Here is a 9,215-nt window from a genome sequence, read left to right on the forward strand (position 1 = left end):
AAAATGTGTAGATGAAATTATAAACTGATCTGAGAGACAGAACTTGTTAGACTTCTGGCTGAACTTGCCTCTTCCTAAATCTAATCCTTGTAATTGAACAACGTCTTGTTTCTTACCAAATTCTTTCTCATATTCTAATTCAGATTTTTTTGAGATCACTTTTAGATTTCTTCCAAGTTTTTCATGGGGAAGCACTGTGTCATTTGATTCTGGTCTACTGCTGACCGCAGGGGCTGGGGGATGTGCTATCCACATCTGCGCTTGCTCAACCACTCTCTTCATCCTTTCTGTGTTCATATCATGATTAGACTGTGTTCCATTAATTAAATACAAAATTATATGTCTCAGATATATAATGTGAGTGGTGTACACATTCAGATATAAAACTGAAACTGCTTTACCTTTATCAAAAGTTTCTCCCCTCTTTTGAAGAGTCCCCGTGTCCAATTACTCTCAGTTATCAAGACTCACAAATAAGCTTTCTAGCTCAAATAATGGCTACCCTCAAAGCTTCTGCTATTGAATCTGGCCATTTCATCGGCATTAAGTATACAGTAGGCACATACTCTATTGCGAAAGTCCCTCCTCTTCTTGGAAAACTCACTTCAGAACTAAAAACTTTTCAGACTACTGTAGTGGAATAACCCATTGCTGGCCTTGGATGGGAACACAGCCAACAAGAAATGAATGTTTTGCCAAAAAGTTGTTTTGTGACTTGAAGGCGGGTCACTGAAACAGGTCTATGTGACTGAAGGCAGTTGCTGGGCTTTTCTCAGTAAAACATTCTCATAAGATTTCTGTACTTTCCAAGGTTATCCCTTAAGGCTTAAGATAAGGAGAGGAATGTTGTGGGATCCATAGAAGCAATAGCAATTAATGCCTTCTGATATTATGTTGTTACTAAGCTATCTTGCAGGTGCACTCCATGTATCTTTAAGTAAAAGTTACACTTGATGTAATGCCAATTTCTCAGTAAACAAGCTTTTTGAAGTCTTGTGAATAAAATTAGGACACTGCATGAACTCGGGGCCATTTGCCTGAGCGAGCGGTGGTCCTTTGCTAGTCCTTGATGATTCCGTCTGCTGATCTCTCTCTCTGTGCCCCCGACTCACAACAACATTTGGCGCCTACCGTGGGGCCTTAAAAAGAGATTGGGAACAGATGGAACCCTGAAAGGGTAAGTTGGATGCGCTGTGTACACGATACTTTCGGGTAACTAGCAAAGTCATGGGAAATTCCCATTCATTACGTGACAATTATGTACAGGTTTTGACATCCCTTTTAAAAGGGTCTGGGACTCAGATAAAAGACAAGGTTTTATTACGTCTTTTAAATGCTATTCAGAAACACTGTTATTGGTATACTCCTGAACATTGTAATCAATTGAATTTGAATGTTTGGCAACAAGTAGAAAAATCTTTATGCTATGTTCATCAGCACGAAGATCCACTTGATGCTGAAATGTGGGCTGCTTATAATCTTATTGCTACAGCTCTTGGACCTTTGCAATCAGATGGAGATTCTGTTAAAGACTTGAGTGAGGTTATTTTTAATGAGCCTGAAGAATTTGATTCAGCAAAGAATGAACAGAATAATGACTTGGACAATACTGCCTCTGCTTCTGAAGTTACTGATAATGTTAATGAAATTCAGCCATCCACAGGCTTTCATCCCTCTTTCTTAAAAAATGAGGGAGCCCCTATGGATGATGTTGCCTGTCTAAAACATTTATTAAGTAAACTACAATTTACACTGGAACAACAGGAGAATGGAAATCAGTATACTGCTTATCCTGTTCAAAAGCAAGATATATGTGAGCCTACGGCTCCTCCAATTCAAGGTAAAAAATTAATTGGTACTGGCAGGGGAAGGATTTTTCAATTCCCTGAAATCTCTGAAATGCAACAGGTGCTTATACGTCATGATGATTTAGAATTTAATTCTAGTAATTTTTCTGCATCTATTTTCCCAATTATTCAACAGCCTTTTCCTCTTAATGCTCCAGATCCTGGGGGAAGGCATAATATCCAATTTGACCAATTTGAATTTACTTTCTTAAAGCTAGTCAAACAATCTGTTGCTACATATGGACCTCAGTCCTCATATGTTCAAGGTCTTATCTATTCCTATTGTAATGATCATTTAATGATTCCTTTGGATTGGGATTTACTTGCTAGTATGGTTTTGGAACCAGGACAATATTTACAATTCAAATCTTGGTGGAGAAAGGAGGCTCTTCAAATATCTTGTATGAACACCAGAAATAATCCCCCGGGAGCTACTTTTGAAGTGCTCATCGGAGTTGGCGTTCATGCAGATGTGGGACAACAGACTGGTTATACTGATGCTGTTGTAGCTCAGATTAGATCGCTTGTCTTAAAGCCTGGATGCAAATCACTAGAGTTGGAGACAAGGAAGAAAAGCTTAAAGCTTTACATCAGTTGGTACAAATTCAATTAGAATTAGGACATATAGAGGAATCATGAAGTCCTTAGAATTCTCTAGTCTTTGTAATAATAAAATAAATAAATACTAATTTTCTTTAGTGTTTTAGCTACAATCCTCTGAGCTATCATTTTGTTTCTTTCTTATTCTTTGTCTGGAAACTGAGGCAGGGGACATGTGTTGGATCTGACTATAGAAAATATCCCAGCAGCTGCCAAGAAAATTTTCTTGGGGAAATTTTGTTTAGTCTTATCCATCGTCAGTCCCTCTGTCAGAAAATGCCCTGATTAAAATCAGGCAGGCATCTTTCTAGTCTGACTGTGCTCTGAAATCCTGGGTTTCTCTTTGGTTTGTCTAGTCTGTTTTGTCTGATTCTAATTTCTGTTTAGTTTTTGTTTGATGTTGTCTAAAATGTGATTTTTAAGGCCTGAATTGTGTTTACATACAAAGGTTAAAAATGCCGGCTTTCTTTTATATTGAAAAAAGTTTCATCCATATATTTTTTGCTTTAAAATTAGAAATTATAAGGAGCGCTCATTTAAATTTAAATTGAATAAATATGGATCCTTAAGACTTGCTAATTAAGTTAATACATTGTAAGGTATATTCAAAGTTTGAAATCAAATAAAAATTCAAGTATTAGGATTAATTAAAGTTATATGTTATACTTGTGTTTCTGTATTTAAAATTGTCTTGTTTATGTATAAAATATACTCAAATTTGTAAAACTAAGGAATTAAGTAAAATTAAGTCATTTTAAGAATTTATCACAAGCTGCTTCAGACAGTTGGCTGCTTGTAAGGCAACATCCTGAAAAAGGAGGCACTGAGGAAAGTGGGAATTTAGTTCCTCTGATGCCCTATAATAGACTTAACAATACAAAAGACTTTTAGATATAGAAGCTAATACATCTCTTATTACTAAGCAACATTAGTTTTCTTTTTAGCCCACTTAGGCAGTAGTCACTAAGCTGCATGGCTTAAGGAAAGTCCCTAACAAAGCTCTAAGATTTCTTTTACAATAGGAAAATAACAAGGGTCATTTGGCCTCTAATAAAGAAAAACATTTATGTTATAAATAATTAAAAGAGCAACATTTTAAATTACAGTCTAAACTTTCTGATAAGGAGTTTTTTATACTCACTATGACCAAATTTCTGTCAAAGCTCTTAAAGAGTTAAAAACGGCTTGCTCCCAGTATAAAACTAACTGTCTTTATACGCAGGAACTGCTATCCTCCTTCATAGACTCTGAATGTTTTATTTCAAAAAATTTAGAAATGTTAGCTTGGACTGTTCTTTCAAAAGTGAAAGAGTTACAATTTATAACAGGAAAATCAAGCTTGTATTCAAGCTAATCAAAATGCTAATGCTAACCCTCTTATTAATATTACACAAAATGAACTTTTTAAATGGACAGTTTTCTAATTTACAACGGCAATGTAGACAAAATGTAGGGGCGAGGATTTGCTCTTATTTCCACAGATACGGGACTAGTAGATACCTTCCAGAAAATTGTAGCCTCGGTATAAGTTGGAAATAGATAAAAGGGAAATTTGACAATTAAATAAACTTACCTAGGAGGCAAATTTTTTTTTTTAATTAAGACTAAGACTTCAAAAAACATCACTGACTCTGTTTCTAGCAATGCTAGCTGTTGTGTCTATAACAATAAGCATAACTAACTATTCTTACTAAGTTTATATTACTTAAATAGGCAATGTTGAATAGTCAGACACTATATCAACATTATGTAAATCAACCTTTAGAAAAAATTTGTTAAAAATATCCTCAACCTTTAATAATCCATTATATAAATAACATATTAATAGCTTATAAAAATAATGCTAAACTTTCAGTCATCCTTAAAAATGCTTCTGAGACCTTAAATCATTGTAGTTAAAGACAAAATTCAAACATCCTGTGCTATTAACATTGTTACTGATTCACAATATGTAGAACATACAATTAAACTTATAGAAACTTAATATTTCAAATAATAGTTCTAAATTGCACAAATTGTTTCAAGAGTTACAACTTTTATTGTAGGAATGAACTTTGCCTATCCATATAACTCACATTTGTTCTCATACAGCTTTACCAGGACCTATGTCTTCTACAAATAATGAAGTTAATCACTCATTAGATCAATAAAAATAACTACTAAGTTTTATACAAAGACTCATACAAATAAAAAAAATTTAATGCAGAAATTTAAAATAACCTGGTGAGAAGCTCAGAATATTATTAGAAACTGTCCTCAGTATAGTATTATAAATGCTCCTCCATTACCGAGAGGAATGAATCCTAGAGGGCAACACATTAATAACCTGTAGCAAATAAATATTACTCATATTTCTTCTTTTAAAAAACTATCTTATGTATAGTTTTATTAATATTTATTCTTCCTTTCAATAGGCCACACCTTACCTAGAGAAAAGGCTAATTATGTCATTCAACATCTTATTAAAGCTTTTAATGTTATAGGCATTCTTAAAGCAATTAAAACTGACAATAGTCCTGCCTATACATCTACCAAATTTCAACAATTCTTAGCATGTTAGAATATTAAACATACTACTAGAATTCCATATAATCCACAAAAACAAGCAACTATTGAATGCAGTAATTGCACTCTGAAAAATATATTACTTAAACAAAAAAGGGGGAGAAGAAAGGAGATTATTCCCTAGAATTATGTTACACAAAGTTTTATTTACTTTAAATTTCTTAAATACAGGAGAAGATAAATTGACTGCTGCAGACAGACATTGGACAAAAAATAACAGTTCTAAGATTAAATCAACCCATACACTATAAAAGTGAGTTGGATCAATAGGTAGTTAGTGTAGTGCAACATTGGGGAAGAGGGTTTGCTTGTGTCATTGCAGAATCCGGTGAAGTCCTTTGGTGTCCTGCTCGCAGAATTAAACTAACAACATGAATAAGAACAATAGATTCTTTCCATATCTGCCCATTGCTGAGATGGAAGAAATGAATTTCAAAAGAAGAATCTTAAAGATGCTGCTGCTTGGTATTGAAAAGGCTAAAATACCAAGTTAGGTTCAACTTAAAAAGCTGACCTTTAATGGTAAAAATATGCTACAAGCTACTAGAAAAAAAAATGCTACTAACCTGTTTTTAGCAATGATTGCTTTGGTAACAATTCCGGTAAGTAGAGCTGAAAATTTTAGTTATTAGGCATATGTTCCTAATCCTCCATTAAATAGAGCTATTCATTAGGAAAATAGTGCCTTTCCTATTTTTGTTAATGACTCTAATTGACTTCTAGGACCTTTAAATAATAGAGGCCCCTTAGCACCTTCAAAAGAAGACGTAAAATTAGAAATCATACAATAGGAGTTGAGGAATTACCTATATGTATAGGACATAAGCCACATTGTTTAAACATAGAAGCTCAAGCTTGGCTCTCTATTGTCAAAGATAACAGTAAAGGAGATGAAAAAAAAAAACAACCCACGTTTGTTACAAGGATATAGATTTAAAAGCAATAAATCTGTATATAAAATGTTATAGATTAAAGCCCTTATAGCTCTGCCCAAGTTAAAGGTCAGGGTGCTGATTTAAGGTGGCATAAGAACAATAGTTTAATTACAGCTTGTGATCAAAATAATCATACTATCATATAGCATAGAGGAGGGATGTCACCTCAAGCTCCTCATATAAAATTTGGTCCTATACAATATCATCTGTGGAAAATAGCCATGGCACTTAAACATATGTCAGTGAAGAAAGGAAAAATCTGGAGAAATTATCCTTCTAATCATATTATGTTAATCTTTAAGAAGAATGAAACATTTCGTATCTGCTTGTGTTAGATTGCTTTATATATTTGTTATAGGTGAAACCAAATAGACAGCTGAAAATTATTCAATAACTTGCAATAAGTGTGCTTTTTATACATGTATTAACTCTTCTGTTCTTTTTAATAAAATAGTCAAAGTCTTTACATTTTAAGAACCTGAACGGGAGTCTGGATTCCAGTACAGATGCATCGGATGTGGCAGAGTTCCCCTTCCATGATGCTGTTACAACATCTTATTAAGTCCTTGAAGCGAATCAAGAGACTGGTTGGACTGATCATCGCCATCATTATAGGACTAATAGCTGTAACCACCGCGGCTGCTGTATCTGGAGTTACATTACATCAAAGTATACAGACTGTGGACTTTGTGCAAAAATGACATGAAGATTCTGAACAACTGTGGACTTCTCAATAATGTATAAATAGTAACATTAATACTAAAGTTAATAATTTAGAACAGACTATGATTATGTTAAGAGATCAAATTGTTAGCCTGCAAAGACAAATTAAGCTAAAATGTAATTAGAATGTAACTACTTTTTGTGTTACCCCTATTTCTTAAAATCATACTTATTTCCATTAGAAAAATGTTTAAAAGCATTTGTTAAATCATGATAATGTAATTAAAGAAATCATTAAATTACAAAGACATATTCATGAAGCTTTTCAAAGAAAATTAGAAATTCTAACATGTCAACCTATATTGAAGGGATTAATGGATAATTTATCACAATTAAATCCTATTGAATATATTAAAGGATTTTGGGGATCCACTGTAGGACTTTTTATAATAATATTAATTCTATGTTTTCTTTTATATGTAGTCTGTCGATGAATCAATGCAAGAGAAATAAGGGATGAATGACAGAAGGCTGTGTTTTCTGTGGTGCTTCATAACATTCAGCATAAACAAAAAGGGGCAAATGTAGTGGAATAACCCATTGCATGGCCTTGGATGGGAACACAGCCAACAAGAAATGAATGTTTTGCCAAGAAAGTTGTTTTGTGACTTGAAGGCCGGTCACTGAAACAGGTCTATGTGACTGAAGGCAGTTGCTGGGCTTTTCTCAGTAAAACATTCTCATAAGATTTCTGTACTTTCCAAGGTTATCCCTTAAGGCTTAAGATAAGGAGAGGAATGTTGTGGGATCCATAGAAGCAATAGCAATTAATGCCTTCTGATATTATGTTGTTACTAAGCTATCTTGCAGGTGCACTCCATGTATCTTTAAGTAAAAGTTACACTTGATGTAATGCCAATTTCTCAGTAAACAAGCTTTTTGAAGTTTTGTGAATAAAATTAGGACACTGCATGAACTCGGGGCCATTTGCCTGAGCGAGCAGTGGTCCTTTGCTAGTCCTTGATGATTCCGTCTGCTGATCTCTCTCTCTCTGTGCCCCCGACTCACAACAGACTACCTTCTGTTTTATTTCATCAGCTGACAGTAGAAAGTCTCATAGTTTGGATAAAATAATATGTTATACAATATTTCTTTTATGTTTTCTTCTGGCTCTTTTAAAGTTTTTAAAGTTCTATTTTGGCCCAGGCCAAAATCCATGCTTTTGTGGGAATCATACATTCTTCATAGTTCTATTTGCATGAAGTTTACAAACAGGCAAAACTAATCATGGCTGTAGAAATCAGAACATATTTATTACCTGGGTGTTGAGATGAACACTGACCAAGAGTGGGCATGTGAAAGCTTTTCTGGGATTCTGAAAATGTTTCCTGAGGTTTAATTATAAGTAAAAAATTATCAAGCAGTGCCCTCAAAATCTGTGCACTTTTGGTATATGTTATATCTTAATAAAATAGAAATCTATAATAAATATTTTCATAAAAACTACTTGTTCATATAACAAAAAGGCCACATATACATTGCTTAAAAATTGGATTTATTGGGGTAACACTGATTTACAAAACCATATGTTTCAAGTGTACAACTCAACAAATCATCATTCGTGCACTGTATCATGAACACCCTGTCCCAACGAAAGTCTCTTTCCATTCCCACTCCCCGACTTTGCCCACCTCCACCTACCCCTGATCCTTTCCCCCGACTCTCATAACACTGCTGTCTGTGTCTGTGTTATACATGTGGTTTATTTTTAACTTAATCCTTTTACCTTCTATCATCCAGTCCCCAGCCTCCTCCCCTCTGACAGCTGTCCGTCTATTGCAGACTACATATACACTTTCTTTTTTTTTTTTATAATTTTATTTTTTTAATGGGGTGACATCAATAAATCAGGATACATATATTCAAAGATAACAAGTCCAGGTTATCTTGTCGTTCAATTATGTTGTATACCCATCACCCAAAGTCAGATTGTCCTCTGTCACCTTCTATCTTGTTTTCTTTGTGCCCCTCCCCCTCCCCCTTTCCCTCTCCCTTTCCCTCCTCCCCCCTGTAACCACCACACTTTTATCAATGTCACTTAGTTTCACTTTTATGTCCCACCTACGTATGGAATAATGCAGTTCCTGGTTTTTTCTGATTTACTTATTTCGCTTCGTATCATGTTATCAAGATCCCACCATTTTGCTGTAAATGTTCCGATGTCATCATTTCTTATGGCTGAGTAGTATTCCATAGTGTATATGTGCCACATCTTTATCCAGTCATCTATTGATAGGATTTTTGGTTGTTTCCATGTCCTGGCCACTGTGAACAATGCTGCAATAAACATGGGGCTGCATGTGTCTTTACGTATCAATGTTTCTGAGTTTTGGGGGTATATACCCAGTAGAGGGATTGCTGGGTCATAAGGTAGTTCTATTTTCAGTTTTTTGAGGAACCACCATACTTTCTTCCATAATTGTTGTACTACTTTACATTCCCACCAACAGTGGATGAGGGTTCCTTTTTCTCCACAGCCTCTCCAACATTTGCTATTACCTGTCTTGCTAATAATAGCTAATCGAACAGGTGTGAGGTGGTATCT

At 34.5% G+C, this 9,215-nt stretch overlaps 1 long non-coding RNA gene across 1 annotated transcript; it reads left to right on the plus strand.

Moving 5' to 3' along the window:
• Window positions 1–727: 727 nt before the first annotated feature.
• On the plus strand, window positions 728–7,486 carry LOC136389384 (uncharacterized). The gene is made up of 3 exons (XR_010748302.1): window positions 728–1,177; window positions 1,654–1,840; window positions 6,402–7,486. It is a non-coding gene; the product is annotated as an uncharacterized lncRNA (long non-coding RNA).
• The last annotated feature ends 1,729 nt before the right edge of the window (window positions 7,487–9,215 follow it).

This window comes from Saccopteryx leptura, chromosome 1, assembly GCF_036850995.1.
Source record: "Saccopteryx leptura isolate mSacLep1 chromosome 1, mSacLep1_pri_phased_curated, whole genome shotgun sequence".
Taxonomy (NCBI): Eukaryota; Metazoa; Chordata; class Mammalia; order Chiroptera; family Emballonuridae; genus Saccopteryx; species Saccopteryx leptura.